Genomic DNA, 26,306 nt, shown 5'->3' with positions numbered 1-26,306 from the left:
GATTAGAGCTTACAGCTCATGAAAGTCAAAAATCAGTATCTCAAAATATTAGAATATTTACATTTGAGTTTCAATTAATGACCATCCCAACAGTATAAATTCAGGGTATCTCTTGTTCTTTGAAACCACAATAATGGAGAAGACTGCTGACTAGGCAATGATCCAGAAGACAATCATTGACGCCCTCCACAAAGAGGGTAAGTCACAGAGGGTCATTACTGAAAGCTGTGGCTGTTCACAGAGTGCTGTATCAAAGCATATTAAATGCAAAGTTGACTGGTAGGAAGAAATTGGGTAGGAAAAGGTGCACAAGCAACAGGGATGACCACAAGCTTGAGAATACTGTCAAGCAAAGCTGATTCAAACACTTGTGAGAGCTTCACAAGGAGTGGACTGAAGCTGGAGTCAGTGCATCAAGAGTCTCCACGCTCAGACGTCTTCAGGAAAAGAGCTACCAAGCCACTTCTGAACCAGAGACAACATCAGAAGCATCTTACCTGGGCTGTGGAGAAAAAGAACTGGACTGTTGCTCAGTGCTCCAAAGTCCTCTTTTCAGATAAATTAAAATTTTGCATTTCATTTGGAAATCAATGTCTGGAGGAAGAATGGAGAGGCACAGAACCCAAGAGTCAATAGAGTCCAGAGTCAGTACTTTAGCACCTGCACACACTGCCAAAACCACTTCCAAGCTGTTTGCTGACCATGATATTACTGTGCTTGATTGGCCAGCCAACATGCCTGACCTGAACCCCGTATGGAATCTATGGTATATTTTCAAGAGAAAGATGAGAAACAGTCGATCCAACAATACAGATGCGCTGAAGGCTCAATAGTGCCTCGCTTCCATGCCATTCCTCACTGATGCTGGAGTTTGTGCTAAAGGAGCCCTGACCAAGTATTGAGTGCAGAAATGAACATACTTTAAAGAACTTGAACTTTTCTGCTTTGCAAATCCTTTTTTTGATTGATCTTAGGAAATATTCTAATATTCTGAGATACTGGATTTTGACTTTCATGAGCTGTAAGCTCTAATCATCAAAATTAAAACAAAACTTTTGAAATGTCTTTGTGTAAGGAATCTAAAATATATGAACGTTTGACTTTTTGAAATAAGTTACAAGAAAAAATAAACTTTCATGATATTATAATTTTGAGGTGCTCCTGTATATGCAACACACACATATGGGCTTTATAATATCACTTCAAATGCAAATAAGATCTACACTGCTATTATTACTATATTATAAATGTTAACTGAGCCAGTGCATTTGAAACGAACGTATGTTTGGGTCCTGGGAATGAATGAAATGGACTACACAAATCCATATATAAATTTATAAATATATAAATCCATATAAAAAAAAATATTTTTTCAATGAAATATTTGCCTTGTGAGACATGGGCTCCGATTGATCTTCAAAAATATCAATTTCTCAATTGTGCGCATACATTAGTTTGTTCCTTCATTTTCACAACATATTTTAATATTTTACAGAGTTAACTTTGCCTCAGACATTTTTTTAAATGGGAAAAAACGGGCTCTAAAAGGATACAACTAATACATGACTAATTTAAATATTTGTTTTATCTGATAATTAATGCAAAAGAAATCGTAAAAAAATATACATGCGCTGCTTATAGGCAGATAATGATTTATGGAACAGATCTTTCAAAAAAACATAAATATTAAGAAAAACACAGGGAAATGCAAACACCGATCTTTTAATTAATGCAAACCTACCATAATTACATTTTGTTCAATTGTACAGTTACAGTTATAAATTATCAAATAAAGTTAATAAAACATACTTTTAGAAATCTCTGAGTGTCTCGTTTAACAGTAGCAAACCTTATGATATTATAAATAGCATTCAAAACAAAATAAACTCTCAAATGTATAGTATTGCAGATATGAATGCTTTGTGTTTGAATGAAGAGATCCCCGACTAACCCCTGACGCTGAACCGCCTAATCAAGAAGAATGAAGCAGTCTCCGTTTTATCTTGATGAATTTCCACACAGAGGTACACAATAATGTAGGGAGGATGTTTTCTCTGGTCTTCGATATACCACCATCCGCTGTTTAATTTGAAAAACATGAATTATATCTAACTAGCCAAGTTTTGCATGTAAGTTTCCCTATACAGTAAATGCGAACATCGCAAGACCGGGAGTATGCACACACTCACGTCGATCACCGGCGCTATCTTGTGCACCGAGCCCATCGTATTTAGAACAAACCCCTAAAAATGAAAGTTGCTTGTTATATTTTTAGGGCCTCAGGCATGAATGAATCCTCAGATCATGCCAAACGTGCTGCACAAACCTTCATTTATACTGAGGAAAATAAAAGCATTTGCAATTCAGAATCATGTAGTACATGAGGCACATCATCAGTGTGATTCTCCTCAATGCATTGTGGTGTTTTCATTGTTGAATGCATGTCTGTAGTGATCAGGTGAGCCTTAAATATCATGCAGGAGTTTAAAGGGCTCATGAAATGCATTTTCAGATTTGTATACAATGTTTCTCAAGGTTAGTTTATAAAGTTTCTGCACCAAAAAAGGTCTAGTATTTGCAAAAATGATCGTTATCCAGTTCGTTTTGTGGTATGTTATTATTGCAGAGTAACCTCTCAAGTGTAAAAATCAAGCACATTCTTGTATTGATCAGGTAATCAGACCTGTAGTCTAAACCACAGCGTAAGAGAGAAAAGATGTTCATGGAAAACTTGTTTCTAGAATCAAACACAATGTCTGCACAATGCACACTCCTGAAATATATCAATGTCAGAACAAGTTCAGAGATCACATCCCTGCAGGAATGAACACTGTCTCGTGAAAGCGTGTGTGTGTGTGTGTGTCTCGTGAAAGCGTGTGTGTGTGTGTATAAATACACCCCATTTGAGCAGAACGTTTGGTCATGTGCTTTGATTAAAGCAGCAAAAAACAGCTTTTATTTCAGGATGCGAGCTGCTTTTGCATGAAAATCATTTATTTATTTTAAAGCATCATGTGCCAAATCATTAGAGGACTTTGAACCGTCCTAAAATTCGATTCAGATTCATTCTTCTGAGAGTCTGTCTGTCGGCGGAGGCAGAGACATTAAGATGTTTTCGTCTGGCTCGCGCTGTAATTATGGAATCCAGACCTGTTCAAATAGCCAAAAAAGAAAAACATACAGTCAGACTGCAGCAATGCACCTAATGATCGTGCTAATGTGTTTTTCCCAACGTTTATGAGTGCGTGTTTCCAGTGTGGCCCGTGTACAGATGTCAGTCCTGCCGCTCGCTGTCGAATCTATATATTGTCTTTTCATATCTGCCTTTGAGTTTGTGTTTGAAGGCTGAGCGTTTGAGCGCTGAAAGCTGCTTCATATTAACCGTATTTACACTTAAAAACGCAGTAAATGGGATGCAGAGCGTGGCGTTTGAAGAGCCGAGTGTATATGTGCTGTGATGGATCTCCTGATGACGCTTAATGGAGCCCGAGACTATTCCAGAGTTTATATTCACGCCTGAGCCGTACACACTCTCCTGAATGAATGTGTTTGTCTTAGCCTCATTTTTTTTCTGTGTCTGAGAGCGAGAGAGCCGTTTTCTGTCTTTGATCACCTTCCTGATGGCCTTACGGCGCTCGGCTGTGCGTCTCGGTGCTGTTTGATGTCGGCTGCTTTGTTTATGAAGGTATTTGTTCTGTAGTTCGCAGAGAAATTCAGCCGCCGCTCTGCCAAGTCTGACTCTCTTACACGCCTAGAGACGGGAAAACTTCATCTAATTAATCATAAATTATCTTTTCGGGGGTAATTTTAAAGCCAAAGTTGTTGTGCGAAGATAGTAGATGGTAATTGTTTTTTAAATATTGATTAATTCACAACATAGATATTGACATTACTGCACATAATGATCTTTTGAGGTGCTGTTGCTGCTGTAGTGCCTGTCTGTCTGTCTCTCTCCATCTGTCTGTCCGTCTGTCTCTCCGTCCATCTGTCTGTCCGTCTGTCCATTATTTCCGTCTGTCTCACCATCCGTCTGTCTATCCATCATTTGTCTGTCATTTGCATCTGTTGGTCTGTTGCGTTTTCCATAATTTGCTGCCCCAAACTCCGTTTCTGTTGTTCTTTAGCTCTTTGAGAAGGAAACTCATGAGACGCTGTGGCTTTTATTGGACTCTGGCTTCCTAACGACTTTGATTGCACTCTGTTCTGCTTCCAAACAAACCCAAATAATAATGTGGCTAAACACAAACACCAGGGTGTGTATTTGTGTAAAATACAGTGACTCTCTGACAGACGACTAACATTTTGACCATCAGAATGAAGTCTGATCCATATTCTGCACCGCGTGGCACAGACGTCTGCATTTCTCACGGTTTTATTGTCAGCTCATTGTCCTGAAGCATCAGTGTTTTTGCGTTGTGAAATTATAGTTTGATTGTTGAAATGCTGTTTTGTGGTTTCAGAGAGCCCAGCATGACGAGCTGGAGAAAATTGAGAAACACATCAAATCCTCAAAAGACAAAGAAGGAAGCAAACCTCTGGACAAACCCGAACAGTGAGGATCAGAACACACACACACACACACACACACATACAGTTAGTTAATGACTTCCACCTGGTAGTTTTGATTAACCAGAGAAATGCTGTTAATCTCTTTAATGCTCACAGGTTTCTCCATCAGCTCTCCCAGATTCCCAATTTCTCCGGACGAGTCTTCTGTATTATCTTTCAGTCGACCTTCACTGAATGCATCTCATCTGTTCAGCGCAAACTCCAGATTTTGCAGAGAGTCTGCAAGGTACGTCTGCGCAGTCTGACTGCGTGAAAAAATCTACATGCTGTGCAATTCTTAAACTAATCGATTCATTTGAACCAAACTGGTGAATCCAATGTGAGTCAAACACAGGAATCATTGATCTGAATCAATCAGCCAACTCGCTCGCTCGCTGAATTGAATTCGATGACTCGCTTTGCTCTGAACTTCAGGTTGTTTTGTGCAATAATGATGGATATCAGACGTCACACACATGCAGTCCGGTTTTGTCCCTGAGTCTGGTTTCTGGTCTTCTCTCTCCAGACTCTTCAGAGTGGCTCTGGAGTGCTGCAGATTCTCGGGTTAGTTTTGGCCTTTGGGAACTTCATGAACGGAGGGAATCGCACCAGAGGACAGGCGGACGGCTTCACGCTGGACATTCTTCCCAAACTCAAGGATGTCAAGAGCAGCGTAAGACAGACACACACACACACACACACACACACACACAGGGTTTAGACACACACACACTTCTTAACTGGTTGTTTTTTAAAGGAATAGTTCACTTCCAGAATAAAAATGCCCTGATAATTTACTCGCCCCATGTCACCCAAGATGTTCATGTCATTCTTTCTTCAGTTGAAAATAAATTAACGTTTTTGAGGAAAACATTCCAGGATTTGTCTCCATATAGTGGTTCAAATTGTAGTTTCAATGCAGCTTCAAAGGCCTCTACATGATCCCAGCCGAGGAATAAGGGTCTTATCTAGCCAAACGATGGGGCATTTTTATTCTAGAAGTGGACTTGTCCTTTAATCAGTGTGTTTTTCTCCTGTGGTCTTCAGGACAACAGTAAGAGTCTGATGTCGTATATTGTGTCTTACTACCTGAGACACTTTGACGAGGTGAGATTAATTTATGATGCTTTCACTGAACAATATACTCAAAAACATCTTCAGAAATCTGTGTGTGTCTGTCTGTGTGCATCTGTGCTTCTGTGTGTGTGTGTTTCAGGACGCGGGCAGGGAGACGTGTGTGTTTCCTCTCCCAGAACCTCACGACCTGTTTCAAGCCTCTCAGATGAAGTTTGAAGACTTGACTAAAGATCTGCTGAGACTCCGGAAAGATCTGAGAGGTAAAGTCAAATGAAGCTTCAGATCCACGCTGATGCTCACAGATGGATGAGTGTTTGTGTGCTATGGTCTTATTTCTAGTGTTTTGTTGCTTAAAGTCATTCTTTTCTAACTGGAAATAGAATGTTGATTGACTAACGTTTACTAAAAGTACGAAAAGGTCTGAAGGCTATTGTAGTTTGATTAGCTGAGCAGTTTAAAAAGAAAAACAGAACTTGGAAATCAATGTGGCTGTTGCTGTTGCTTTAATGTTGCTAAGTGATCTTTATAAGTACTTACTGGTTTCTTGGGTGTTGCTAGACAGAAAAACAGAGCAGCTACTGAGAACAAGTACTTAGATGAGTTTGGTGCATTGTATCTTGAGTTTTGAAAATACGATGTACACAGAAATAGAAATTGTAGGCTTTTGAAAATTTTCACTGAGAAACTGCAAAATTTCATGAATAATTAAAAAGAAATGGCAAGTAACACTGAATTAAACATGAAATTGTGAAGTAGAAATCATGTTTTCTTGTTTTATTTACAGCTTCAAAAAAGATTGTTTTACGGTCTATATATAACAACAGGATGTCAAATCAACAAGAACTTTGATCAAATTAATCATTCCTCGCAGTGACGGCCACTGTAGCGTCACTGTAGCTTATTTATTCAGCTTTCAGATGATGTATAAATCTCAATTTCATGAAATTGACCCTTATGACTAGTTTTGTTTTATCATAATTATAAAAGTATAATTTAATTTTTAAAGGCAGGTTTTGTTTTGTTGTTCAAAGGCATGTTTTACCCTTTTTATATACAAATACTGTATAGCGAATCTTAAGTTTAAGATTTATTTGTTAGTATTGTCATAATGTGAACTGTGAATTGACGAGAGATCAGAATATGACAGAATTATGGAAATACCCAGAACACCTATAACACTAATCCTGAATTGTCAAACACCAGTGTAAATGGAAAATCTGCTGTTTCCTCAGCTCTCCTCTGTGTTACTGGTGGAAGTAATGATTCATTTCTCCAGTCGATCAGATAGAGGTGAACCCGGCGCTCTAATCGCTTCTGCCCAGACTGTTTCCCCTGAGCGTAATTGGACTAATTGCTGCGTGTCTGAGCAGAAAAATGAAAGATTGGGAAGGAAGTAAAGATTGTCCCCTCGCTCTCTGTAATCTCGGAGTTCACAGGTTAATGTGTTTGATTCGTCTAATCCGGAGTTTATCCACACATTCTGCTGCTTCGCTCTTTGAACAGCTTGATTCTTTGACTCTCTTTCTGGTGAAGTTTAAGAAGCAGCAGGTTCACACAGATCTTACTCGTCCAGATCCGCTCCACACAGGCTTTAGTTTGGTTTGTGTTTAGAGGGGTTTGTTTCGCTTCTGTCCGGTTGATGTCAGGACTGATGAGGTTTGCAGATGTCCAGATCGGTCAGGAGAATCACAAAACACTCTCTGACCCGTCTGGATAAAAAGCTTGTAAAGACAAACCTTTTAAGTTGGCTTGAGAAAGCCGGACCAGATCGTTTGAAAAAGATTAAAGTTCCAGTCTGAAACAGTGTGAAGTTTGAAGTAATTGTAAAAGCAGAGATAGACAGATAGATGCTAAGGACCGCAGAATGGTTGCTAGGGTACTCTGGGTGGCTGCTAAGGTGTTGCTATGTGGTTGCTAGGGTGTCTGGGGCAGTTGCTAGGGTGTTACTACCGCTCTCTGACCCGTCTGGAGAATCACTGCATGTGCTTTCAGATACGGAGATGACATTAATAATGTGTGTGTGGCCCAGAATGCCTCAATAATTACACATCAGTGATCATTTCTGAAAGAAAAGTTCATTTCTGGTTGATTCAAGATTGTTATTGTGTGCTTGAACGGAGTATTTTGTGTTTTTAATTTAAGAAATAAATGCCATTTTGAATGCAAGTATGGGGGGGGGCCTCATTCATGAAACACGATCAGAATACATTTGTGCAAATCATAAATTACAGTTTCTGTTTAATATAAATAATATATATTTAGTTTTTATTTAATATAATTTATATAATAAGTTTTAAAATATATTAATATTATATACTGTACATTAAACATTGTTTCAAAGCAGTTTTTCAGAAAATCATGGTTAATTGTTTTTTTTTTTTAATTAGTGCCCTAAATTTCTGTAGAAAATTACCCTTTTTTTTTGTTTTGTTTTTTGTTGTTGTTTCATAAATGAGGTCCAGTGTAATTTCCATGTTTAATATTTTAAGGATGGATTTATTTGATAAAAAAAAAGTAATATTGTGAAATTATAATGTAAAACAGCTGTTTTCTATGTGAATGTGTTGAACTGTAATGTATTTCTGTGATCTGCAGCTGTATTTTCAGCATCATTACTCCAGTCTTCAGTGTCACATGATCTTCAGAAATCATAATAATATACTGATTTACTGCTTGGTTTTTACATTTTGTATTTTTTATTTTATAAATGCTATTTTTTATGTAAATATGAAGGACCTCGTTCATGAAACAAGCAGAATCAATTCATAAAGTCCTAAATTCCACTTTCTGTATGAATGAACTCATTTTTCTGTGTTTGAATGAGGCCCAGTGTGTGTCATTTCCATGTGGGAACGATTGTTATTTTTGATTGTTGTTTTCTGAATGTAAATGTTGTTTCCCAGCATGCACTGCGGAGGTGGAGAAGGTGTGCTCGGTCTCGACTGAAGAGCATCTGCAGCCGTTTAAAGAAAAGATGGAGGCGTTTGTGAGTGAAGGTGAGTGGGTCTGATGGTGCGGTGAGCGTGGGAATGATGGGGTTTTCCTTCAGGATTCTCAGACTCACTGAAGTGTGACTGGTGTCAATTAAACGAGGGAATTCCTGGGATTCCTCCTGCGTCTCTCCTGAGAATCTGCTTGATTCGGCGGGGGAAATCACAGGGTTTGTGGCGAAGCAGGTTTGCTAATGCATCGTGACCTCTAGAGCCGCGAGCATGAGATTCTGCTGACCCGGACTCGCATTAATCCGAGTCTCTGACCCACTGGACCAGAGGTCTGCCCACACACACACACACACACGTATGTGAATGCATTAGTTCAGAGAAAGCTCCTCCACACTGATCAGTCTGGTTGCAGAGATGCAGAGCATCAGTTTTTTCTCCATACAGTTTCAAACACATGTAAACAAACACATTATGCACTCAGTTTGGCACAGACTGCCTCTCTGACTCACACACACACACACACACACTTTCTCTCTAACTTTCACACACGTTTGTGTTTGAGGGGGGTTCGTGGTTTTTCATGGTGTCGAACCCTTAACCACTGCCGGTCTCAATTTGTCAAAGAGCATCTTGAGTCATGACCCCTGCTGACCCCTGCACTTCTGAGGAAGCCTGTCCAGAAAGAGAGACAATTTCATAAAGATACAAATGTAATTTGTGTGTGTGTGTGTGTGTGTGTGTATGTATGTGTGTGTATGTATGTGTGTGTATGTATGTGTGTGTATGTATGGGTGTGTATGTATGGGTGTGTATGTATGGGTGTGTGTATATGTATATATATGTAAATAAATTGAATTGAATTCTTCATCTTTAACCTTTGTGAGGGTCTGTTTGTTTCCTGACCCTGTAGATCAGTGTTTTGTCTGATCACAAAATGTTTGAGTAAAAGTCTTCAGCAGTGAATCAGTGAACGTCGTTCAATCATTACAGGAATAATTCAGCTAAAACACAAACTGATCATGCATTTATCCTTCTGACGCTGTAGATCTCATTAATTCTCGCAGCTGTCATGATCCATAATGAAGGTTTTGTGCAGCACTCTCTTCATCTGCAGTAGATTCTGCTGATCTGTGTGTCGAGAAGACGAGTAAATGATTTCGGTTTGAGCTGAACTCTGTTCTGATCTGAAGCTCTTTCATGTTTCACATCAAAAGCAGCAGCTTCTTTCTGTTTCCTGTTCATTTGTCTGTTTCTCATACGTTGCTGCTGAAGATAAGAGCTATATTTCTCTTTATATGTCACTGCTGAGGCATTAGAGATTGATGGTGTGATGCTTTTAACACCGTTACTACAACTGAACATCATATAAGAGAGAGTGAGTGATTGACATCTCTGTCATCAACCACAGACATTAATTTGAGCTGATTTATTATAACAACATCAGTATAAAAAATAAAACAAATTCTCAAAGCAATATGACCGCCTCTAACTCCATATCGGGCATTGCATTTGAGCGTGAAACTAAACACTGGTAATATGCAGCACATTCAGCATGTTAATAAATGTTAATATCCCAACGCATCCTATATTAGATTAATCAGTATGTAGCTAACCCAGACATCACTGCGTGACTTCAAAGCCATGCTTCTCTCTCTTCTCACGTCTTTGGACCGCATGCTGTGGTCAGATAAACAATCAGAGCTCAGGGTGCCGCCAAAGTACTGCTTTAACCAATCAGAAAAAACTAAATAAATTCCACGATCATTGTTTTCATTTATCTGTCTATCTATCGCTCTATATCTATCATCTATCGCTCTATCTGTCTGTTGCTCTATCTGTCTGTCGCTCTGTCTATCTATCGCTCTATCTGTCTATCACTCCATCTATCATCTATCTCTCATCTATCGCTCTATCTGTGTCTGTCTGTCGCTCTATCTGTCTATCTATTGCTCTATCTGTCTATCACTCTATATCTATCATCTATCGCTCTATCTGTCTGTCGCTCTATCTGTCTGTCTGTCGCTCTGTCTATCTATCTGTCTATCACTCTATATCTATCGCTCTATCTGTCTGTTGCTCTGTCTGTCTGTCGCTCTGTCTATCTATCTGTCTATCACTCTATATCTATCATCTATCGCTCTATCTGTCTGTTGCTCTGTCTGTCTGTCGCTCTGTCTATCTATCTGTCTATCACTCTATATCTATCATCTATCGCTCTATCTGTCTGTTGCTCTATCTGTCTGTCTGTCGCTCTGTCTATCTATCGCTCTATCTGTCTATCACTCCATCTATCATCTATCTCTCTATATCTATCATCTATCGCTCTATCTGTGTCTGTCCGTCTATGCTATATATGTCAGAGGTCGCACGGGTTAAGTGTCAACTAGGGGTTAAGTGTCTTGCTCAGGGACACATTGGTGTCTCACAGTGGATTCGAACCCGGGTCTCTCACACCAAAGGCATGTGTCTTATCCACTGCGCCACCACCACCCATGTGGTGTCTATCTGTCTATCGCTCTATCTGTCTATCGCTCTATATCTATCATATATCGCTCTATCTGTCTATCGCTCTATATCTATCATCTATCGCTCTATATCTATCATCTATCGCTCTATCTGTCTGTCTATCGCTCTGTCTGTCTATCGCTCTGTCTATCGATCATCTTTCGCTCTATCTGTCTGTCTATCGCTCTATCTGTCTATCGCTCTATATCTATCATATATCGCTCTATCTGTCTATCGCTCTATATCTATCATCTATCGCTCTATATCTATCATCTATCGCTCTATCTGTCTGTCTATCGCTCTGTCTGTCTATCGCTCTGTCTATCGATCATCTTTCGCTCTATCTGTCTGTCTATCGCTCTATCTATCATCTAATTATCGCTCTATCATCTATCTATCTATCACTCTAGATCTATCGCTCTATATCTATATATCTATTACTTGATCTATATCTATCTATCGCTCTATCTATCGCTCTTTCTGTCTATCGCTCTATCTATCTCTCTATCTATCTCTATCAATCATGTACTTGTGCATGTGTACTTTTAGAAGTTCTTAACTTTAAAGTTACATTTATTTTTTACCTTTATTTAATGCCAGTTTTTCATCTTTTACCTATGTTTTTATATTTAGTTTTTTAAACTATTTTGTATATAAAATTATTGCAATGTTATTATATATGCAATATGTACATTTCTAAAAGTGTACTCGTACAGTAGAAAATTTTAAACCCCAAAAATATAAAGTTATTTATGAAGTTATTAACTGTGGAAATGCAGCAGTCTATTGTCTTCTGTGTGAATGTTTCATAATTAATTTTGCAGCATTAACACTTCCTTTTCATTTTTACTTTTGTGAAGCTGCTTTGAAACGGTCTGTATTTTATTGTATAGTATAAAGCGCTATATAAATAACTATTTTATAACCGTAAATTTACATGGCTTTTTTTTTTTTTTTTTTACTTACAGCAAAAACGGAGCTGGAAAGTCAAGAGAAGCAACTCGGTGACACCCACAAAATGTAAGGCATTTCTGCTGTTACTTTTTTTAGAAGAGACACAGACACAAAATGCACAATTCTATTGCTTAAAGCTGCAGGGTTTATATTGTGCATCTAAAAGGATTAAATATAATGCTTCAGGGTGATGCTGTGGTCAGTTGTGATGAGGTTTCTAGGTGTTCTGGCATGAAAAGAGTCCTGCATCTTCACCCCTCTGTGATCTTTCGCTCATGAATGTGGGATTTCTAGGAGGAGAACACATGAACTCAAATGATGCTGTTCTGCTCCGTTCAGATGAGCTGTGTGATCTCCAGCATCTGGAAAGCACTCGTTTCGCTCCGAAAGCTCAGTTTATGATGGTTTGTGTCGCAGGTTCCTGGAGCTCTGCGTGTTCTTCTCGGTGAAGGCCAAGAGCGGAGAGAAAGAGGCTTCGCCCAACACCTTCTTCACCGTTTGGCACGAGTTCTCCACAGACTTTAAAGAGAATTGGAAGAAGGAGAACAAGATCATCCTGCAGGAGAGGTATGTCAACAAACACGTTGCAGCTCTTTCCTCCATAACACCGCTGTTGTTTAGTCCAGGATCAGGAGCGGCGCTGGACCGTAATCGCTCAGGAATGCTGGATGCTTTTTGGTCCGACAGTCTGCTTTAAAAATACTGGTGCAGGCTTGAGGCTTGTCTCCTTCTAAGATCACTGTTTTATACTTTATACATTGGTATATAATAACTAAAATATATGTTGTTCAATTCAGACGCAGTTATGATATTGCACTATTTCACCAGTCATTGCATCACCGATCAACACTGGTGTTTCGCTCTTGAATGATTGTGTTTGAATGAGTTGAAATGAGTCAGTGATTCAATTTAAGACTTATTCTTAAACTGCATACAAGTATGTATACTAGTCTTACTGCTTTTTTTTTGTTTGTTGCAAGAATATAGTATACTAGTATGTGGTTTCAAAATCAGCAGGTCTCTTTGCTTCATTCCTAAATGAATCAGTTTTGAATGAATCGGTTGAACTTGTAAATCAATGATTCACTATATAAGACAATTCACTTTTATTTGTCACCACCTGGTTTTAGTTTCATATTTAAAGTATTATTTTATAGTTCTACATTCAGTCCATTTCATTTTAAACCATCATAATGCATTTGGGTCTGTTTTGATCCTAAAGTGATTTAAAAATATATATTTCTAGAAAAAACAAACACAAAAAAACATAATTTTTAGTAATGGAACAAAACCTTGCAAATGCTTTAAGACCCTCAAAATAAACATCATTTTTTTCATATGCTTTTTTTTTTTTATTTTTTTTTTTTTAAAGAGATGTAATCATTTTTGTGTTCAGGTCATTTTTGATCGAGCTCTGTATGGAGCACCATTGGGTGTCAAAAATTGTTTATAAAATTATCTAATTAAGTTATATTAAACTTGCATAAAATACTGTATTTCTCTCTCACTTTTGGACTGAATTTTGCTTTTGAACAGGAATGTTTCATCTATTGATGAACGACTGCAGCATGAAAAACCGATCACATTTTCATCTTAAACTGAAAGTTTATCCAAGTAAAATTATTTGGGTTTTGTTGTTGTTTTTTGTTTATTAGAAATATGTAGGTTTCATAAATTTGGCCTTTTTTGAGCAATCATAAGTTATAAATTAAAAAAATGATTTCCATTAATTCCAATGGGGTTAATTCTGGTACTTCTCAGATATGTTGTAATAAATGACAGTGATATATTCAAATAAGATTTCTCATCAATATTGAATATAATTTTTTAATATATAATTTTTTGCATAGTTTTTTTGTGTTTCTCATGTAATTTTAAATTTCAAACTAATTTCTAATTTCTCTAAGTGTAAATGCAGTAATAACAGGGTAACATTCAAAACTTTGAAAGTTTTTCACTTTCACTAATTGAGGAATTGCTGATCAAATACAATATGCTTTTAGTTGAAAAAATTATGACTTAAAAAAAAAGTTATTCTTCAGGTCCAAATGCACCAGGAATATGGAAATAGTGTACAGATTTTGAATGCATTCTGAGGGTTAAAACATGAATCTCCTAACATTATTTGTGTATTATTATTTTATATTATTATCCTGGCCTCACCGAATTCTCTTCATTGGTGTGATAGAAACAGCCGGCCTGTGTGAACACAGACTTACAAGCAAAATAAACCCCGGGCTCTTTCTTTCTCCTGCTGATTTATGAAGCGCTCTGATCGGAAGATTCACTCTCAAGTGTTGTGAAAACATCGATGGCTGTTTCTGAGCGTCGTGTGTTTAGAAGCGCGGTGAGCTCCTGGCAGCTGCGTGATTTAATGCGGCTTCACCTCAGATACCGGAGCGCCGGACACAGGTGCATCATGGGACAGCCGCGTTCTGCTCTGAAATCTGCTTCAGACGCTGGGAATATATGCGTTACAGCTCCAGTGAGTGATGAGCAAAGCTTTGTTCTGACACGGAGAAGTGGACGGAACAGCATTCCTCGAATTAGATGCTGCCGCTCGCCGATGAATCTCCCAGAGTAATGTGTGTGAGAGTGTGTGTGTGTGAGAGAGAGTGTGTGTGTGTGTGTGTGAGAGAGAGAGAGTGTGTGTGTGTGAGAGAGAGTGTGTGTGTGTGTGTGTGAGAGAGAGAGCGTGTGAGTGTGCTTGTTTTGGACCAACTGTCCTCACTTCTATTGTGAAATACTTTGACAACCCACTAGTGAAACATCTGACTGCTCCTCACTAGTTAAAAAGGCTTATAAATCAGCCAGAAGATGATGATGGTGTAAGGTTGGGCTAGCTGATAAAATATCATTAATAACCTGATAGAAAATCAGTGCAAGTCCAAGCAATGTCCTCACTAAGATAGCCAAACAAACATGTGAGAGAAAGAAAGACCGAGAGTGTGTGACAGAACAATAGGGAATGCAGTTGTGTAATCCTGATCACCACACAACACTGCTAACCCTAACTGCTAATCATTTTCTAACTTTTTATTGTTATTCATCAACATAAAATAAGCACAATTACACTGTTTGACTATAATAGTAATTTTAATCAGGTTTACCTTTTCTATTGATATTTTTACGATCAACAATTGATTGATTTCTTTCACAATTGTCCCTTCACAAAGACATCCGTCCGCTCTCACACCACACATCTCGTTCTCATGCAGTGAAAAATACATTGTGGAGCAAAGAGGAAACAACACCGACAGAAAAGACCGAGCAGGTTACTTCTAATATGAAACAGTCTCAGCTTTCAAATGTTTGTCATTTTTTTAAGATATTCAAACAGTAAATTTAGTTTTGTGAAATAAACATGAACATCAGAAGGTATCTAGTTTCAAGCACAGAAAGATGTCAATACACTGTTTTCCAAGTTCACCGAAGCTAATCTACTCTGCTGTCTAGGGTCAATTGATTCTTTAATATGTCCAAACAGAAAATGTCTAAGACCAGTGTTTCTCAATCAGTGGCCTTAACAAACTTCCAAGGGATGACTTAAAATTATGCAAATTACTATTATCATTAGTAATATTATTTGTATTAATACATGCATTTTTTTCTTATTTATCTTTTTCTATTACCCTCTTGTCTTGGATTCAATCTTTCGTCAACTTGTTTTCTTTTGTTAGCACAGGTTTTGTATTTAATTCTGAAACTGACTGATCATAGGCCTCATTGATCTGAGCTCATGCTCCTCAGTTTTAGAGTGAATAAAGCATTATTTGTGGATCATTTTGGCAATTAAGCTCAAATCAGTGAGGCCTACATTCAATCGGCTCCAAAAACAAGGCACAAAATCTGTTGATTTAAAGAAAACGAGCTGATAAAAGATTGAATTGCTTTCCATCTAAACATTTATCAATCAAAATGCATTTCCTGGAGATGCACAATGACGTGAGATAAGAAGTCTTGTTTTCTGAGAAACTGATCAAACTGAAGTGCGTTTGATTAAAGCATGAACTAATATCTAAACTAAAAAATCAACTGAATTCAAAGAGAAAGCGGATTTATTTTTCTGCCTCCAATGGCAGATATTTTGCATTTCAAGTACATGTATCTTGATTTACTGTAAGAATGTTTGGATAATCATTACTGGAAAACAAACGTAAAAACGACGGTCCGAAACCAGTTCATCTGTGCTGTATGAATGTTTGGGGCCTTGCTCTAACTCTCCCATAACCTGTGCCATGTGTTTAATATTAGATTATATCGGCCACATTAAGATTCACTCTAAAAGCGAGAGTGCGTCAAATCAACCATGTCTATTTGTTTAACCCCGCTAATGAAAAGAATACCCGTTAGCTTCCAGTGGTGCGATGCTGCGTCGCGATAGAGTCAACAAATACAAACGATCCCCTTCAGCCCATCGCTGGAGACGCTTTTACATAATTCATGAGGACGAGCCGCGTATATCTCTACATCTGTCCCGAAACGCTGCACTCAGATCGGGTTTCTTCTGAAGCACCGCTCGCCTCTCAGATGCAGATTACGGCCTTTTAGCTCTGGCCCTTTTATTATATTTCCTTTGCTCTCTGCATGTGGGAACGGCACACGGATGATGCTGATTTCTGCTCCCTAATTTGTAAGCAATTTCAGGCAATTCTGATCCATCAGGCGCGTGGCCTCTGGCCTCCAGAGCGCGAGACGAACCGCTGGAGAAACACTGATTCAGAAGGGAGTAAAAACGCTGCTTATGTAGGCGACTCGTAGTGTTTCAAAACAGAACATGTACTGCCAGTTGTGCTCTTCTAGTTGACACTGAAATAAAAAAAAATAATTTTTCTTTTTTTTATCTCTCAGTGCATTCGGGCCCATTTTGACCCAGAAGAGATGCATATACAATAAACAAAACTTAGCAAATGCTTTAAGACCCTCAGAAAAATACTTTAAAAATAATTGTAAAAAAGTCATGAATTTATGTAATTACATTATTTTTACAAAAAAAAAAAAAGTTACACATTTTGGTCATTTGGTGTCAAAAATACTTTTGTAAAAGTATCTATGAAGTTATATTATTGTGAGAACGTCTTATAAAATATATTTCATCTTTCCTTCATATCACACACTTTTGAGGTTTTGTTGATGCGTTTTTTGATGAACCAATTTATACAAGTAAAATGAATTTATTTTGTTTGAAAACTTTTCAGAGAAGTATTTGTTTTGTTAGAAATATATAGGTTTCATAAATTTTTACTGTTTTTGAACAATCATGAGTTATAAATTCAAAGGAATTTAATTAAATTCTATTCGTTCCAATTGGGTTAATACTGGTAATTCTCAGGTTGTTTGTTTTTATTTACATTTTATGTATATTTTTATAATATGTTCTTTATAATTCCTTATTTTATGTATTTATTACTTTTTTTATTTTGCATCATAGCTGTTTGTTTCAAGTGTAATTTGAAATTTCAAAGAATTTCTCAGTTTTAATCGCCAAAAAAGGGCAGTAATGCAGTAATGTTTTTCACGTTCACTCTTTAATGAGAAGTTGCTGATCAAATACAATAAGGTTTTAGCTGAAAAATATTATGATGGTTGTATAAAATAACGACTCTTTGGCTCCCAATGGACCTGGAATGTGAAAATAGAACAGATTGTAGTAATGCATTATGAGGGTTAAAAGCATCAATTGTTTCAGATTTCTTAAAGCAATACAGAATTAACCCTGTAGACGTTCTGTTCTAAATCACGGGGAGTCGCCTACATGAGCAGCATTTCACAGCCTATGGTGATTTCTGCTCCCTAATTTGTAAGCAATTTCAGGCAATTGGGATCCATCAAGCGCACGGCCTCCGGAGTGCAAGGCATGAAACTCCATACCGTATAAAAAGTCGAGCTCTTCTGCCCGTCCAGATGTACAAACGGGCCTTGTCTTTCATATCACGTCCTTTATTACAAACAGCCCTTTTAATTGGCCCCTATAAAACAATATAAAATCAGTGCTGGAAAACAGACTCGATGTGAAGTTAAATATCACTGCAAAACACTAAACCTGAATCAGCCATTAACCCTTACAATGCATTCAGAATCTTTCTAGTTCCACATTCCAGTTGTAACTTACATTTTTTTTTCAACTAAATCCATATTGTATTTGATTAACAGCTTCTCATTAATGAGTGAGTGAGGGAAATGTTGCAGTGTCACTTTTTTTTTTTTTTTTTTTTTTTTTTATTAAAAATAAAAGTTCTTGGAAATGTCAAATTACACATGAACCACACACTAAAACTAATATGCAAAATATTTATATATTTTTTCAATGTTTATGAGAAATCTTGTTTGATTTATGATAGTATGACATTTACAAGAACATGTCATGTGAGAATTATCAGCATGAACCCCTTTGGAATGAATGGAATTTAATTAAATTCCTTTAAATTCATATATGAATGCTCAAAAAACAGTCTATATTTATGAAACCTATATATATATATATATATATATATATATATATATATATATATATATATAAATTAAAATAAGTTTTTTTTTTATTTCATTTGCATAAACTTTCACTTTCAGATGATAAGTGATCAGTTTTTCATACTGCAGTGGTTTATCAATAGACAACATTTATCAACAAACATTCAGTCCCAAAAGTGTGTGAGATATGGCGTAAAGATGAAATATATTTTACAAAAATGTTTTGACACTAATATAACTTAAATAGATAATTTAACAAAGTATTTTTGACATCTAATGGTGCTCCATGCATACCCAGGTCAAAATGACCCGAATCAGAAAAAATTAAATGTGTATTGAGCATCTTGAAGCATTTGCAAAGGTTTGTTCCTTTATTAAAAATTATGCATTATTTAGACTTTTTTTAAAACCTTTCCAGGTCAAAATGTGCAACTTGAGAGAATCTCGTTTGAGCAATGATTTACTTCTCAGTGACTCTAAATATTCGTAACGCGCAGTATACAATCTCCCCGTCCGCTGGAGTCGTTCATAAACGAGACACAAAGACGTCGCTCGTCTTTCCCAGCGATAACACACAAAACGTCTTTATCTGAGGGGCTTTAGACATCTGATAGATGAGTTCCCAGAGACGGACGCGCTTTCCTCTGACATGCGCTGAACCCGTAATCAGACGATCTGCTGCTAAAGTGTTTGCCTTTCTCCTCCAGTGGCACCTAAAAGCCCACAGAAGCGTCTCTCCCTGTCGCTAGGCCCCAATTTGTCATGAGTGCTTGTCGTCTGTTGGCGGGAACAGAGTCGGCCCCGAGCTCCATCTGGAGCCAAAAGAGACAGATGGGTCTGCCGCGGAGCCGCTTTGTGTTCTGTGACCCGGCTCCTCTCCCTCTCTCACATGTGTTTGTGTCTTTAACCCCGTCCCGGCTGTGAAAGCATGAGATCCGGGCAGGCAAGTTCTCATTGGGTTTGTGTTTAGCAGTGATATGTAAAGGCACAGAATCGCTCTCTGCAGCTCTTTCCCAGCGCTGGTTATACAGTGTTTTATAGGGTCCAATTAAAAAGGCTGTTTGTAATAAAGGTGGTTATATTAGAGCATAAAGTCAGCCAGCGTCTCAAACACCTGACACTTTCACTAGAACAGAAAACTGGCGGATCCAGCTCGTAAAAGAACATCAGCACCTACATGATCACCTCCACTCCTCTCTCTCTCTCTCTCTCTCTCTTTCCCTCTCTCTCTGTCTCTGTCTCTCTCTCTTTCCCTCTCTCTCTCTCTCTGCTCTCTCTCTCTCTCTCTCTCTCTCTCTCTCTCTCTGTCTCTGTCTCTCTCTCTTTCCCTCTCTCTCTCTCTGTCTGTCTCTCTCTCTCTCTCTCTCTCTCTGTCTCTGTCTCTGTCTCTGTCTCTGTCTCTGTCTCTGTCTCTCTCTCTCTCTCTCTCTGTCTCTCTCTGTCTCTCTCTGTCTCTGTCTCTGTCTCTCTCTCTCTCTCTCTCTCTCTCTCTCTATCTCTCTATCTCTCTATCTCTCTCTCTCTCTCTCTCTCTCTCTCTCTCTCTGTGAGCGGGTGTTGATCTCTCCATCGTACCATATTTGGTTGTGAAGGCAGTGTTCTGATCCAGTCCTGCTCAGAGACACGGATCCGCTCGCGTCCGGAGGGATGTTTTTCTGCTCTGTTGTTGAAAGTAGCTGCTACTGATGTGCAGGAGGAGCATCTCTCTCCCATAATTCTACTTCCTGTAAACATATCAGGCGCTCTCAGCAGCCAAAGCCAAATACATCACAACACGCCGTGTGTTTGCTTTGCTCTTCTGTTCCAGCAGACGATGGAGTTACGGCTCTTCACTCCAAACGCTGAATCCGTCATGCTTTATGAGCTTCAGCTCTCGAAGGTCATCGCTTCAGCTGCGTTTCGCTGCTTTTGTGTCGTTTCTGATCATGAATTCAGCAGAAAAAAACGTTTAAATACGGGTTTTCAATGCTGATATATACTGCAAATCAATATAATGCACTAATTATTTAATACAATACTTTATTCTCATCAGATTGATTTTCTCAATGACATTAATTTGGATTATTTGAAAATTAAATATTTTAATAATGATTGTTAAAAAATATAATTGAATTATTTTTAAAATATATATTTTTAAATGTTTAAATTATTTTAAAATAATAATTTTAAATAACTGAATGCTGTTTGTTCAAACATAGCTGCATGAAAGCGTTGACTCAGAATCACACTGGAGCATCACAGACTCATTGTGACTCTAAACATGGCCAATTATGGTGCTTGTGTTTCATTCACTGGTTCTAGGGTCATTGAGATGAAGCTCCTGGTGTCCATCCACACACATGACCCGCAGAAGAGAGACGTGTGCTAAACGAACCCGCTTCATCAGAGCGTGGCAGATCTTAATAACTTCTGAACGCTCAGATTAAGCAGTGTAGAGATCTGTCAGGACTAGTTAAAGTTAACGAGGAAGAGCTGTCTCCCGTCCGGTCAGATGGACCACTGAAGGGCGACGTGTCCATGAGTCTTTACAGAAAATCATGACGCTAATGTTTCTAATATATTAATGATTTATGGTCATATTGATCAGATTAGAGCTGTACGATAAATTACATTTATAACAATATAAACGATTCAAGCAGTTAATATTTACGTGAGTGTGCTGTATGTATGTGCCACTCACTTAAACCTCTGATGTTGCATGTGTGCGCTTGCGTGTGTGTGTTAAAGAAAGATTGTCTGGTTTTGTGTGTGTGTGTGTGTGTGTGTGTGGGGGATTGTGGGTAACTGGTACGGTTTGTGCCCGTGACGGGGATTAGAGCTGTTTTTGGTGTGTATCTGAAGCCTGTGGGTCACAGTCAGTTCCTCCTGAAGCCGCTGTTAAACCTCAACTCAACTCACTATAGACAAACTCAAGACACGTCACATCATACCAGTGTTTTAGTATCCTTGATGTACCCTTACAGCTTTTAATGGGTTTTTTATATTTTCTATTTTAATTAAATTTTAGAGTTTTAATATTACTTTTGTCTGTTTTTGTCATTTATTAGTTTTTAATTGTCTATGTAGTTTTTAAGTTTTAGTTGTTTAGTTTGGTTATTTTAATTTTAAAGTTTGAGTAATTGTTTTTGTCTTTTTTTTAATATAGTCTGTACAGTTTTTATAAAGTTTTAGTTTTTTTATTTTAGGTATTCAATTTAGTTTTTAAGGTTTTAGCGATTTGTTTGTAATTAATTTTTTATATTGTCTATAGTTTTTTGGGGGGTATGATGTAGAGCATGTTGTTAGGATATGATGTAGAATCATATCCTAACAACAGCTCCCAGTTACAAAAGACACAGCTCCCAGTAACAGCTCCCAATTACAAAAGACACTGTAACAGTATGTCACAGGCAATTCTAGTTGCATTTTTCATCAATTAATTTCTTAAATTATCCTTTGACTCTGTTCTGGCCGTCATCTAGTGGCACCATTTTGTTTTGGCCCGATGCCAAACTTACTTGCCCTGTTGTATAGTATGATGTTGAGTGTATAGGGTATGATGTAGGATATGATGTAGAATATGTTGAGTATGTTGTAGAGTATGATGTTGAGTGTATAGGGTATGATGTAGGATATGATGTAGAATATGTTGAGTGTGTATAGGATATGATGTAGAATATGTTGAGTATGTTGTAGAGTATGATGTTGAGTGTATAGGGTATGATGTAGGATATGATGTAGAATATGTTGAGTATGTTGTAGAGTATGATGTTGAGTGTATAGGGTATGATGTAGGATATGATGTAGAATATGTTGAGTATGTTGTAGAGTATGATGTTGAGTGTATAGGGTATGATGTAGGATATGATGTAGAATATGTTGAGTGTGTATAGGGTATGATGTAGAATACGTTGAGTATGTTGTAGAGTATGGTGTTGAGTGTATAGGGTATGATGTAGAATATGTTGAGTATGTTGTAGAGTATGATGTTGAGTATGTATAGGGTATGATGTAGAATATGTTGAGTGTGTATAAGGTATGATGTAGAATATGTTGAGTATGTTGTAGAGTATGATGTTGAGTGTATATAGGGTATGATGTAGAATATGTTGAGTATGTTGTAGAGTATGATGTTGAGTGTGTATAGGGTATGATATAGAATATGTTGAGTATGTTGTAGAGTATGATGTTGAGTGTATAGGGTATGATGTAGAATATGTTGAGTATGTTGTAGGGCTGCAACTAACGACTATTTTAATAGTCGACTAGTCACCGACTATTGAAACGATTAGTCGACTAATCGAATAATTATTAAATTTTTCTAAAATTTAGCATGAGATTGCTTTAATTCTGTGGAAAATGATAGTAAACACAAGAAAGAAGGGGGTACTTAAATGAAAAATGCATATTTTATTGAACTTTGCTGCTGATAGGCCGATTCATACTAAAAGTAAATAAAAATGCCCTGTCTAAAACCAATTAGGCACAGTGCTCGGTCAGTATAGACATAAATGCATAAATAAAGAAACTCTATCATTTTTATATCGGGCATAACGTTAAATCCTTTTTTTTTAAGCGAAAATACGCTTATAAAATGTACAATGTACATCCAAAACAAAACGTATTGGCTTCCATGTTATTTAAATCTTACCGAGGCGAGTCAATCTCCGTTTCATTCAACTGTCCGACGTGCTTTCTCTTTAAATGTTCATGCATCACCGAGGTGCTGCCGTGATACGCAAGGACTGCTTTGCAAACCATGCAGGTAATCTTTTTATTCGCCGTATATCCAGGCTAAAATGCTCCCAAACTTGGTACGCGCAGCTGCTGCGTTGGACGCCGCCATTTCTGTATGTTATCGCTCAGCAGAGATGCTAATGCGCATGTGCGACTCTCGGCAGAGATTGTAATGAAGAGAGATGCCTCACTCGGTCGGAAAAAACATGTCTGGCGACAACTTCGACAATGAAATTCATTGTCGACTATTTCTATTATCGATTTTTGTCGACAACGTCGACGAATCGTTGCAGCCCTAGTATGTTGTATAGTATGATGTTGAGTGTATATAGGGTATGATGTAGAATATGTTGAGTATGTTGTAGAGTATGATGTTGAGTGTGTATAGGGTATGATATAGAATATGTTGAGTATGTTGTAGAGTATGATGTTGAGTGTATAGGATATGATGTAGAATATGTTGAGTGTGTATAGGGTATGATGTAGAATATGTTGAGTATGTTGTAGAGTATGATGTTGAGTGTATAGGATATGATGTAGAATATGTTGAGTATGTTGTAGAGTATGATGTTGAGTGTATAGGGTATGATGTAGGATATGATGTAGAATATGTTGAGTGTGTATAGGGTATGATGTAGAATATGTTGAGTATGTTGTAGAGTATGATGTTGAGTATGTATAGGGTATGATGTAGGATATGATGTAGAATATGTTGTAGAGTATGATGTTGAGTGTATAGGGTATGATGTAGGATATGATGTAGAATACGTTGAGTATGTTGTAGAGTATGATGTTGAGTGTATAGGGTATGATGTAGAATATGTTGAGTATGTTGTAGAGTATGATGTTGAGTGTATAGGATATGATGTAGGATATGATGTAGAATATGTTGAGTATGTTGTAGAGTATGATGTTGAGTGTATAGGATATGATGTAGAATATGTTGAGTGTGTATAGGGTATGATGTAGAATATGTTGAGTATGTTGTAGAGTATGATGTTGAGTGTATAGGGTATGATGTAGGGTATGATGTAGAATATGTTGAGTATGTTGTAGAGTATGATGTTGAGTATGTATAGGGTATGATGTAGAATATGTTGAGTATGTTGTAGAGTATGATGTTGAGTATGTATAGGGTATGATGTAGGATATGATGTAGAATATGTTGTAGAGTATGATGTTGAGTGTATAGGGTATGATGTAGAATATGTTGAGTATGTTGTAGAGTATGATGTTGAGTGTATAGGGTATGATGTAGGATATGATGTAGAATATGTTGAGTATGTTGTAGAGTATGATGTTGAGTGTATAGGGTATGATGTAGGATATGATGTAGAATATGTTGAGTATGTTGTAGAGTATGATGTTGAGTGTATAGGGTATGATGTAGGATATGATGTAGAATACGTTGTAGAGTATGATGTTGAGCATGATGTTGCAGGGAATGATTTGGAGTATGATATTCAATATGCTGTAGATGTGTGGAGTATGGTGTTGAGTATTATGTTGTTAGAGTATGATGTGGATGCCTGGGTCAGTAACTCTATCTGTTCCTCTCTCTCTCTCTCTCTCTCTCTCTCTCTCTCTCTCTCTCTCTGTCTCTGTCTCTGTCTCTCTCTCTCTCTCTCTTTTAATGTTGTTTCTCAGGCTGAAGGCGGCGGAGGAGTGTTTCCGACAGGTCAAAGAAAAAGCCACATACAGCGTCAAACCCAAACACGCGTCTGGAATCGTAAGCAACTTTATTTACAATTTACATGGTTTCAAAGCAGCCTACCTGAAAATCATGTTTTTAATGTTTATAAAATCTTAATATCTTCATGCCTTATAGTCTGAATTATGACTAGAGCAATATAAAAAAATCAGTCAGTTGAGATTTGCTATATAGTATATATCGCTTTAAGTGAATGTGGACAGAGTTGTATATACTTACAGTAGTTGTAGATTGGAGTTATTAATTCTTTATGCATATGAAACCAGGCTTGTTTGAGAAGCTTAATTACTGTTAGATGATGTGTTATCACTGACACGGTTAAATGATGCCCATGAAAGACTCCATGAATGTGTTGAGTGATGCTAAAAAACACTGATGCTAAGAGATTCCTGTTCTATATTCTTCTCGCTCATACAGTAGATCATAAACTTGCAATGACAAATCATTTTGGTTCCCAGAGATTGCGTCAAAGTCACTTTGGATAAAAGCATCTGCCACATGCATGGAAATGTTTTTTTTAAATGCAGTGTTATATTTTAAAAGTAACTATGGAAGCCCATTTCTGCCACTGAATATAAAATTTTAAAAAAGTGATCTCACAATTGACTTTTTTTCTTGCAGTTGTGGGTTTACATCTCGCAATTCTGACTTTATAACACAAGGAAAAAACAAACAATTGTTAGTCTAGATCATGCAATTGCAAGAAAAAACTATTATGAGATTAAAAAGTCGCAATTACCTTGTTTTATCCTTTATTCAGTGGCGGAAATGGGCTTCCATAAGTAACACATTTTGACTAGAGTAAGCACAGTATATGAGCCCTAAAGCTTTGACTCTTGAGTCTCTCCAGAGCTCTAGATGCTGCTCATGATCCTGAAATGAACACTTAATGCACTGACCTTTTATAAAAGAGTTTCCAGTGAGCTGTGAGAAATTCAGATGCAGATTTATTTTCAGGATGTTGCCATTTGTTCAGGTGAAATTGAGAATGAGAGCTGAATGGATTGAAAGCAGCATGAGATTATACTTTCATTAAATGAGCCTCTTTATTTCCTCTCAGAAAGCAAAGTTGGGCATGAAGATCTGAGGCAGATGTGGACTGACTCTTGTGTCGTTTCATCTGTAAATCGCTCTCGCAGCATCTTCAGTGTTACTCTGCCATCTGCCGTACCACACAGGAAGTGATCCGCCATCTGAATGTGATGTCATATCCTGTGTCCTGACGGATGAACATATCAGACGTTACATATCACCGTACATACTGGAGGACTGAAGCAATATCATCAAAACAAGGTTGTTTTATTTAACAGACGAGAAAAGGCAAGAGAAAGCGAGAGTATCTGGATTTCTGATGCGCCTTTATTTTAAACATCGGCACAGTC

General features: G+C 37.5%; 1 pseudogene across 1 annotated transcript in view; it reads left to right on the top strand.

Annotated features, from left to right (window-relative positions):
• LOC306857497 (formin-2-like) overlaps positions 1–26,011 on the top strand; it is a 62,307-nt pseudogene extending 36,296 nt beyond the window's left edge. The window contains exons 14-23 of the transcript in view: positions 4,461–4,552; positions 4,666–4,795; positions 5,075–5,221; positions 5,596–5,655; positions 5,765–5,885; positions 8,529–8,621; positions 12,041–12,092; positions 12,444–12,593; positions 24,861–24,942; positions 25,985–26,011. The product of the transcript in view is annotated as a formin-2-like (transcript). The remainder of the gene's footprint in view (positions 1–4,460; positions 4,553–4,665; positions 4,796–5,074; positions 5,222–5,595; positions 5,656–5,764; positions 5,886–8,528; positions 8,622–12,040; positions 12,093–12,443; positions 12,594–24,860; positions 24,943–25,984) is intronic.
• The last annotated feature ends 295 nt before the right edge of the window (positions 26,012–26,306 follow it).

Source organism: Barbus barbus (genome assembly GCF_936440315.1).
Source record: "Barbus barbus genome assembly, chromosome: 38".
Classification (NCBI taxonomy): Eukaryota; Metazoa; Chordata; class Actinopteri; order Cypriniformes; family Cyprinidae; genus Barbus; species Barbus barbus.
The sequence above is the reverse complement of the archived record's forward strand: the minus strand, read 5'-3'. Positions and strand labels throughout refer to the sequence as shown.